General features: G+C 49.9%; 1 non-coding gene across 1 annotated transcript; it reads right to left on the reverse strand.

The window, feature by feature from the left end:
* Nucleotides 1-8,069: 8,069 nt before the first annotated feature.
* LOC120653030 lies at nucleotides 8,070-8,176 on the reverse strand. Its single transcript, XR_005666726.1, has one exon. It is a non-coding gene; the product is annotated as a small nucleolar RNA R71 (small nucleolar RNA).
* Between the last annotated feature and the right edge of the window lie 563 nt (nucleotides 8,177-8,739).

Genomic DNA, 8,739 nt, shown 5'->3' on the forward strand with positions numbered 1-8,739 from the left:
CCTTGATTTCTCTCTCTGGAGAATAGTTTTCATAGACTTTGGCCTGAATCAGTCATCTGACCACCATGAGTAAGCTAGGTGACCCTTATATAATAATACGATAGCACGTTCCGCGACGCGTTGTGTTAGTCGAGTCGGATGTTAAACTCGGCTAAGTCGTGAGAATTGTCTGCTTGTTATTATGCTACATGTTTGATTTGGATTTTTGAATGATTGTATAGCTTAGTAGTTTAAAATTGTTTAGAGAAAATCACTCTCATGCTAAAGTTAATTAATTAATAAAATGAGTTAGGTCATTGGGGGTAAAACAGTCCACTCTATCCTGTCTTCTTTATCATGGCTGAGTCTTTTTCCGCAAAGAGTTATCATATCTATCTGAATTTATTCCTGCAATATCCTTACTTGTGACATCTTTTGTCCAAAATCAGATGGTGAACACCAGGCGTGGTTCTGACCAGCAGGGGCAGAACAACCAGGGTCAGAACACCCAGGGGACCGGGATCCCGATGCCGCCGCCTTTGACTCCGGAGCAGTACTTCCAGCTCCAGATGCAGATGATGGCCACCCTGAACAACACTGTTCAGGCTCTTCAGCAGGCTCACACTCAACCTCCACCTCCTCCACCGCCGCAGCCTCGCGACAGGCGTGCTGAGTTCCTGAGGGGTCACCCGCCGATGTTTTCTCACACGTCCGACCCTCTTCAGGCTGACGACTGGCTCCATGCAGTGGAGTGTCAGCTGGACATCGCCCAGTGCGATGATCGTGAGCGCGTCTTGTACGCAGCAGGACAGCTGCGAGGGGCAGCTTTGGACTGGTGGGAGTCCCACCCAGTTCACGACCGCGAGGCTCTCACTTGGCTCCAGTTCAGGGAGCGTTTCCGTAGCCACAACGTCCCCGCGGGCGTTATGAAGATGAAGCAGAAGGAGTTCCTTGCACTGAAGCAGGTAACCTTGAATATAATCATTCAGCGGTTTCTTTTAAGCTAATGCCCCTTGTTCCATCCTTATGAAATCTTGAGTTAATATTTCGATATCTATCTGTCTTTGTCACTTCAGGGGACTATGTCGGTCACGGAGTATCGTGATCGCTTTCTACAGCTTGCTCGCTACGCCCCTGCCGATGTTGCGGATGACCGCAAGAAGCAGGAGCACTTCATGGAGGGTCTTGAGGACTACCTCCAGTACGCACTGCTCAACCTCCACTTCGACGACTTCAACCATCTGGTTGACAGCGCGCTCAACACTGAGCGCAAGCACCTGGAGATGGACAAGAAGAGGAAGATTGTCCCCGTTGCTTCCGGCAGCAACACTCGTCCTCGCCTCCAGCCGCCCCAGCAGTACCAGTAGCAGTACCGACCTCCCCAGCAGTACCAGCAGAGGCCGCAGCAGTACCCGCCTCGACAGCAGCAGCAGACAGGTCAGGGCCCGAGGTTACCGGCACCTCCGGCTCGTACTGCTCTACCAGTTCCACCAGCACCTCAGGCTCCACGTCCGGCAGCTCCTACCGGACAGCAAGCTTCGACACTTGCACGCGTCTGCTATCACTGCGGCCAGCCGGGGCACTACGCCAACACTTGCCCCCGGAAGGCGCAGGCGGGACAGCAGGGGCGCCCAACTCAGGCCAGGGCGCCAGCACAGGGTCGGGTGAACCACGTGACGGCCGAGTCAGCGGCCGAGGCTCCTAACGTGGTTATTGGTATGTTCATGGTCAACTCTCACCCCGCTACAGTGCTTTTCGATACCGGTGCTACCCATTCTTTCATTTCCAAGTCATTTGCCGAGCAGCATGGTATACCAGTTTCTTGTATGAGGACAGCTATGGTAGTTACCTCACCTGGAGGTCAGATACGTACATGTTCTATATGCTCCAGAGTTAGTATTGTCATAAAGGGGGTAGAATTCTGCACTGGCTTGATAGTTATTGACTCCTCGGGGATAGATGTGATCTTGGGCATGGAGACCCTTACCAGATGGGGAGTCCGTATTGATTGTGCTCAGCAGACAGTTCACTTATCGGCATCTGATGGCCAAGAGGTGACAGTCAGTGCTTCAGAGCCTTCTGGATTTCTTCATCAGATGGAGGCTAGACCCACGGACGGTATTCGCGTGGTGTCTGAATTCCCGGATGTCTTTCCGGATGACCTGCCAAGTATGCCGCCTGAACGCGCCATTGAGTTTTGTATTGATCTCTTGCCTGGCACAGCTCCTATTGCAAAGCGGCCCTACCGTATGGCACCTATAGAGCATGAAGAAGTCAAGAAGACTATTGATGAGTTGCTTGCCAAGGGCTATATCCGTCGCAGCTTCTCTCCTTGGGCTTTTCCATTATTGCTGGTAGATAAGAAGATGGCTCGAAGAGGATGTGTGTGGATTATCGGGAGCAGAATGCAGTCACTATCAAGAACAAGCATCCACTGCCCTGTATTGAGGATCTCTTCGATTTGCTTCGAGGTGCTCGTATATTCTCGAAGATCGATCTTCGTTCGGGTTATTTTCAGCTGAGGATCCGTCCTGGGGATATTCCGAAGACGGCATTCACCTGCAAGTACGGGCTATATGAGTATACAGTCATGTCCTTCGGCTTGACTAATGCCCCGGCTTTCTTCATGCATCTGATGAACATGGTCTTCATGGATTATCTGGATGTCTTCGTGGTGATTTTCATTGATGATATTCTGATCTTCTCCAAGACAGAAGAAGAGCATGAGGAGCATCTGAGACTCGTGTTGCAGAGATTGAGAGAGCATCAGTTGTATGCCAAGTTCAGCAAGTGCGAGTTCTGGATTGACGAGGTTCCATTCCTCGGTCACGTTATCTCTCAGGGAGGCATTGCTGTTGATCCGAGTAAGGTGAAGGATGTGCTAGAGTGGGAGACACCGCAGACAGTAAAGGAAGTCAGGTCATTCTTGAGCTTAGCTGGATATTATCGGAGGTTCATTGAGAATTTCTCCAAGATCGCGAAGCCTTTGACTTCTTTGCTAGAGAAAAATGTGGCTTCCGTTTGGACTGATGAGCGTCAGAGAGCCTTTGATGAGCTGAAGAAAAGGTTGACCACATTGCCAGTCCTGACTCTGCCAGACCAGACGAAGAGGTTCACGGTGTATTGTGATGCTTCGAAGGATGGTCTTGGGTGTGTCCTGATGCAGGAGGGCAGAGTGATTGCTTATGCTTCACGGCAGCTACGCCGGCATGAGCTGAACTATCCTACTCATGATCTTGAGTTAGCCGCAGTCGTGCATGCTCTGAAGATTTGGAGGCATTACTTGTATGGGCAGCGGTGTGATATCTACACTGATCACAAGAGCCTCAAGTACATTTTCACGCAGAATGAGCTGAACATGCGGCAGAGAAGATGGCTAGAGTTGGTCAAGGATTATGACCTGGAGATTCACTATCATCCGGGCAAGGCCAATGTTGTAGCAGATGCTTTGCGCAGGAGAAGTTATGTCAACATGGCCGTGGCTTTCCAAATGCCTCCAGAGTTATGCGAGGAGTTCGAGCAGTTGAGTCTGGGCTTCTTGCATCATACCTCCAGTGCAGCATTTGAGGCAGTACCGACTCTAGAGTCAGAGATCAGGCAGCATCAGAAAGATGATGAGAAGATGCAGGAGATTCGTGAGTTGCTCAAGAAGGGCAAGGCTCCTCATTTCAGAGAGGATGATCAAGGTACTTTGTGGTACAAGAACCGGATCTGTGTGCCAGATGTGAAGGATCTCCGGAAGTTGATTCTGAGTGAGGCCCATGATACAGCATATTCTATTCATCCGGGCAGCACGAAGATGTATTATGATCTGAAGGAACGTTTCTGGTGGTATGGGATGAAGCGTTCAGTGGCAGAGTACGTGGCTATTTGTGACACATGTCAGCGTGTCAAGGCTGAGCATCAGAGGCCAGCAGGTGGTGACAGCCCTGTCTGTCCCTCGTAGTCCACCACGTTCGGGTGCTTTCATAGCAGTAGTGCCGACTGCCGTTGGACTCCCTTCTCATCCCATTCTGAGTCCTTCCCTGAGGCCGCCGAAGTAAGCTCTACCTTCCCGAAGATTAGTTAGATAGTTAGTCTAATCTAGAGAGGCTAGCTCGATAGTTTAGAAGTGTGTCAGGTATCTTATCTCACTCGTTGTCCTCCCAGCTGCTACCTCTCTAAGGAATTGAGCCTCCGTGTGTCACTTGGTCATAGACTGGCCATATATCTTATCTCTGTATCTGGCTTACCCCGTCGAGTTAGTCGGTTGATTAAGCTAGTACGGTTATCATTCAATTTACGATACTCTTTACTATAGTGCTTCCCTAAGGAAAAATACGATACCCTGGAATACTCCATGCTGAAGTGCTACAGCGGTGATTCTGTGTGCTTGCGGAATTAATATTCTATTGCCGGGGAAGCAATTGTCTAAAGATATCATAAATAGTTTGATAGACTTACTAGTTTGTCACCGCTAATCTTAGCAGGCTTACCATTGCTCTCTCTATCTTTTTGATTGTTGCAGAGCAGTGCATGACCGGTTTTGACCTACCAAGTAACTTCAATCCGAATCCATAAAGAATCAGGAGAAACGTGAGACGCCGCGTCGTCCCACCTCAGAAAAGACTCACTTGGCCTATCAGTTTGCCATCCACTTCAGCCTCATCACCCATGGCCCAGAAGACAATTCGTCAGTTCTCGGCCCCATCCAGCAGCCACATTCCTACTGGATTGAACCAAGACCAAGCCATCGACGGCTTTTGTAACACCCGGTTTATAAAAGAACGTAAACCGAGCAATCATATACGTGCCAGGATCAAGTCACACGTATATACAACAGAATGAACAGTATATCATAGCACATATCACGTAAAAAGATATAATAAAGCGAATACGAATGTTATTTATTACAATAATGACAAAATGTCTGATACAGCGGAAGCGAAATACAAAAACACGATAAAGCTCTCTGAAGCTGAAGCAGGGCGCCACAGGGACGTCGACTGGGAGACGAACACCTAGAAGTCCTCGTAGTCCTGGTAGCGCTGGACGAACTCCCTCGTGTCGGCAGGAACTGAGCAGCAGTAGCGTATCCAAGAGGAAAAAAAATAGAGAAGAGGCAAGAGTGAGTACACAACTTGTACTCAACAAGTATAACACAAACTATGAGGCTCTAAGGTTGGCTGACTCAACTGCATTAGCTTTTAATCTTGGCAAAATTTTATTAAAGCTATTTACTACGAGTTGATGAATTACCATTAACCCAGTTACATAGTAATTAATCAAGATTAAACATGTTACTACTGAGAACCCAACCGAAACCAAGCCACCAAGGTAAACCCCGAGAAGCACCTCCCTCGTCGGAAGGAGATAACTCCACTAATCAAAAGGAGGATCTGGGCCGCTCATAACCGTGAGCACGGCTAGTATACCAGTTTTACACTCTGCAGAGGTTACACATCTTTACCCACAAGTCGTGAGCTACGCTAGAGGTTCATCACACTTCCTTAGGTGAGATGACTAGCGACTCACTACGAGGCCGTTACAAAGAATCTCGTTGGTAAGGCGTAACCGCGAGAGATAGGTCAGCGACGATGGGGCCCACCTCACGGGGGTACAAGCACAGGTACGCAAACCAAGCACAGACAAGCCGGAGGAGCAGGGACCATTGAAGCTTACTACTCTTGCCCCGCAGGTAAGTTACTCCAAACCAAAAAGACCTAATTAATAAGCCAAGTCTATCCCATTCTAGCCTTGTGGTAGCGCTGTTGTCCCAGGTTGTCGCTCTATGAACCGGTCCTTATGGAGAGTGGCCAACCAGGCAGTAAGCACCGTGCTGGCCCCCTAAACCATGTTTCTACAAAGACCATCTTTTAACGAGACGTGAGCCACTCAAGCCACACAGAGTGCCACTCTCAGAATTAAGTTCAAGTAAACCATTAATCAATTTAATTAAAAAGGACCAAAGTGTGTTATAGCGCAGCAACCTAGCACAACTAACCAAAATGCAACCCAAAGGTATATTTAAAGGATATAAACTAGCTAGGAAATCCTTAAAGGCATACAATATTAAAATGCAGTATAAAATGGTAATTAAAGGTGATAGGTGGTTCATATTATACTTGCCTTCCTCGTACTGCTCTGGCTGCTGCTCAAACTGCTCCAAAGATGGCTGCTCCGGGTACTGGTACTGGGGCTCCTCAACTGGATCAGCGTCTACTCACGAACACATGGCCAAAACAATGCACGATAATAAGCATACAAACAAACATTAACAAAAACTAAGAAACAGTACATCAATACATAAAAACAGCGCACAAAACTACTCTAGAACTATTCTACGCGTTACAACGATCGCGTGGACATAAAGAACGCTAAAAACGGAGCTAAGACGCATTTTCTAGGCTAAAAACAAGTTCTAGGGGCTTATTTGAAAGAAAACTGAAGTTTCAGGGGCTTTTCTGCTAAAACCGAGGGCCTAGACGTAATTAAACCTTATTCCTGGGGTCTAACTCGCAAAAAGGACAGGTCTGGATCGTGGGTTCAAAAACTACAAAGCTCAGGGGCTAAAGTGTTAAAAACTGGACCTGGATATAATTATTTTTCAACGCGCTAGGACTGCGGGTTGATATCTAGTAAACCGAGGGTCTCTTTAACAATTTTACCAAGCCGAACCGGTATCTTTGGATATGGGCCGTTGGATCGCGATCTAGCGGCTCAGGATGGCTCGGGCTTGGATCTAATCTGGCGCGTTGATTCGGGATCGGGCGGCCACGGGCGGTTGTGGTGCGGGCGGCGGCGGGTTCTCGCCGGAACAGAGTTCCGCGGCGGCGATCTCCGGCAGCGGGGGAGTTGAGCGGCGGCGCTCCGGTGACCAAAATGACGCAGGCGCGAACGGCGGTCGGGGCAGCGAGTCCGGGGGCGAACCTGGACCCAAGACGAAGCTTCGGCGGCGGATCTCGGTGGCGGGGGCGCGGCGGGGCTTTGGGACCACGGCGGCGCAGGGGGTGCAGGGGCTCGGCGTGGCGGAGCTGTGCGAGCGGGCAGAGCTAGGGCTTTGTGCGGCGGTTGTGAAGGGGAGGGCGGGTCCGCGGGGTGGTTTAAAGAGCCCGGACCGAGAATCTCGGCATGCGGGATAGGGAGGAAGGGCTGCGGGGATCACGGCGAGGTCAGCGGATTCTGTTGCGCGAGCGCGTCGCGGGGAAGACGATGCTGGCAGGCTGGGCCCACGGGTCAGCGGCGGGGCGTGCTGCGAGCGGCTGAGCGGGCGACGCGGGCGAGCCGGGAGTGGGAGGGGGCCTGACGAGCGGGGCCCGGTGGCAGGCAGGTGATGGGCGCGGGCTTGGACTCAGGCGAGCGAACTGGGCCGGAGCTGCTGAGCGCGCGCGGGGCGAAGCGGGCGCAGGCCGGGATGGAACCGGGCCGAGTGAGAGCGGGCGACGCGGGCCGAGCGGGGTGCGGGCGGAGCGCTGGGCCGCGTGCTTGGGCCGAGCGAACTGGGCCGCGGGGAGCTGGGTCGGGCTGAGAGGGTTTTGGGTTTTCTGGGCGTTGGGCTTTCTATTTTCCTTTTCTATTTCCTATTCTTCTCATTTCTAAATCTAATTCAAACAAAGTTTGAATTCAAATATGGATTTGAATTCAAACCACACTCAAATAAAAGTATGCACCAGCATGAATGCAACACAAAAATTAAACCTATGATAAATTTTTAATCATTAAGGAACAAAATTGAATTAAATGCCATACTAAACACAATAAACCTTAGAAATTTAAATAAAGCCAATTAAATTTATTAATAAATGCTGAAGTTTAAATTAGGGTGTTACAGCTTTGAGCTGAAAACTGGACTGGTGAACATGGTTCAAGCAAGTCCGTTCTATCGAAAGGCATCCGAGGATGCCAATGCCCATCTCCAGAACTTCTACGAGGTGAGTAACACCATCAACCCCAAGGGTACTACGATGGATGTCGTCCGCCTTTGGCTATTCCCATTCTCACTGCTCGGGAAGGCCAAGACGTGGTTTTACTCCAACAAAGAGGCTTTCAACACATAGGAAGCTTGTTCAAATGCATTCCTGGCCAAGTACTTCCTGGTGGGCAAGACCAATGCCCTCCGGAATAGAATCTCCGGTACCCAGCAATTACCGGATGAGACCATCCCAGAGGCCTGGGAGCGTCTACAGGAATACATTCAAGCATGCCCGCACCACGGCATGGAGGAATGGCTGATCATTCAGAACTTCTTCCACGGCTTGAATCAGCAAGCCAAGGACCACATAGATGCAGCAGCAGGAGGTTCCTTTCTCTCTCTCGATATTGCGGGAGCGAAAATGCTGATCGACAAGATAGCCTCCAATCAGAGTTGGAGAGGTGACAAGCAGCCAACCCGTCCAAGAGGCATGCATCAGATCGACAGTGTCGATATGATGGCTGCCAAGATGGACCTTCTCATGAAGAAACTGAAATCTCCGCACAAGGAGGTGAACCAGGTTTCGGAGTCTCGGATGACATGTGAAACATGTGGCGAGACTGGGCACTCGGGCACATCGTGTCCCTTAACTCAAGAGGACGCGAACTTCGTTGTCACCAACAACAACAATCCCAACTCGGGATTCCGTCCTCAGCAAGGTTGGAACTCAAAGCCCAACCTCCCCTTCGGAAATTAGCAAGGTATGAACTTTAACAATTTTCAGCCTTCATTAAAAGACCAAGTTTATGGCCAGAAGCAAATAAATGACAACATTAGCAAGAAGTTTCTTGCTAACGACAAGGTTTTGG

Source organism: Panicum virgatum, chromosome 9K, assembly GCF_016808335.1.
Source record: "Panicum virgatum strain AP13 chromosome 9K, P.virgatum_v5, whole genome shotgun sequence".
Lineage (NCBI taxonomy): Eukaryota > Viridiplantae > Streptophyta > Magnoliopsida > Poales > Poaceae > Panicum > Panicum virgatum.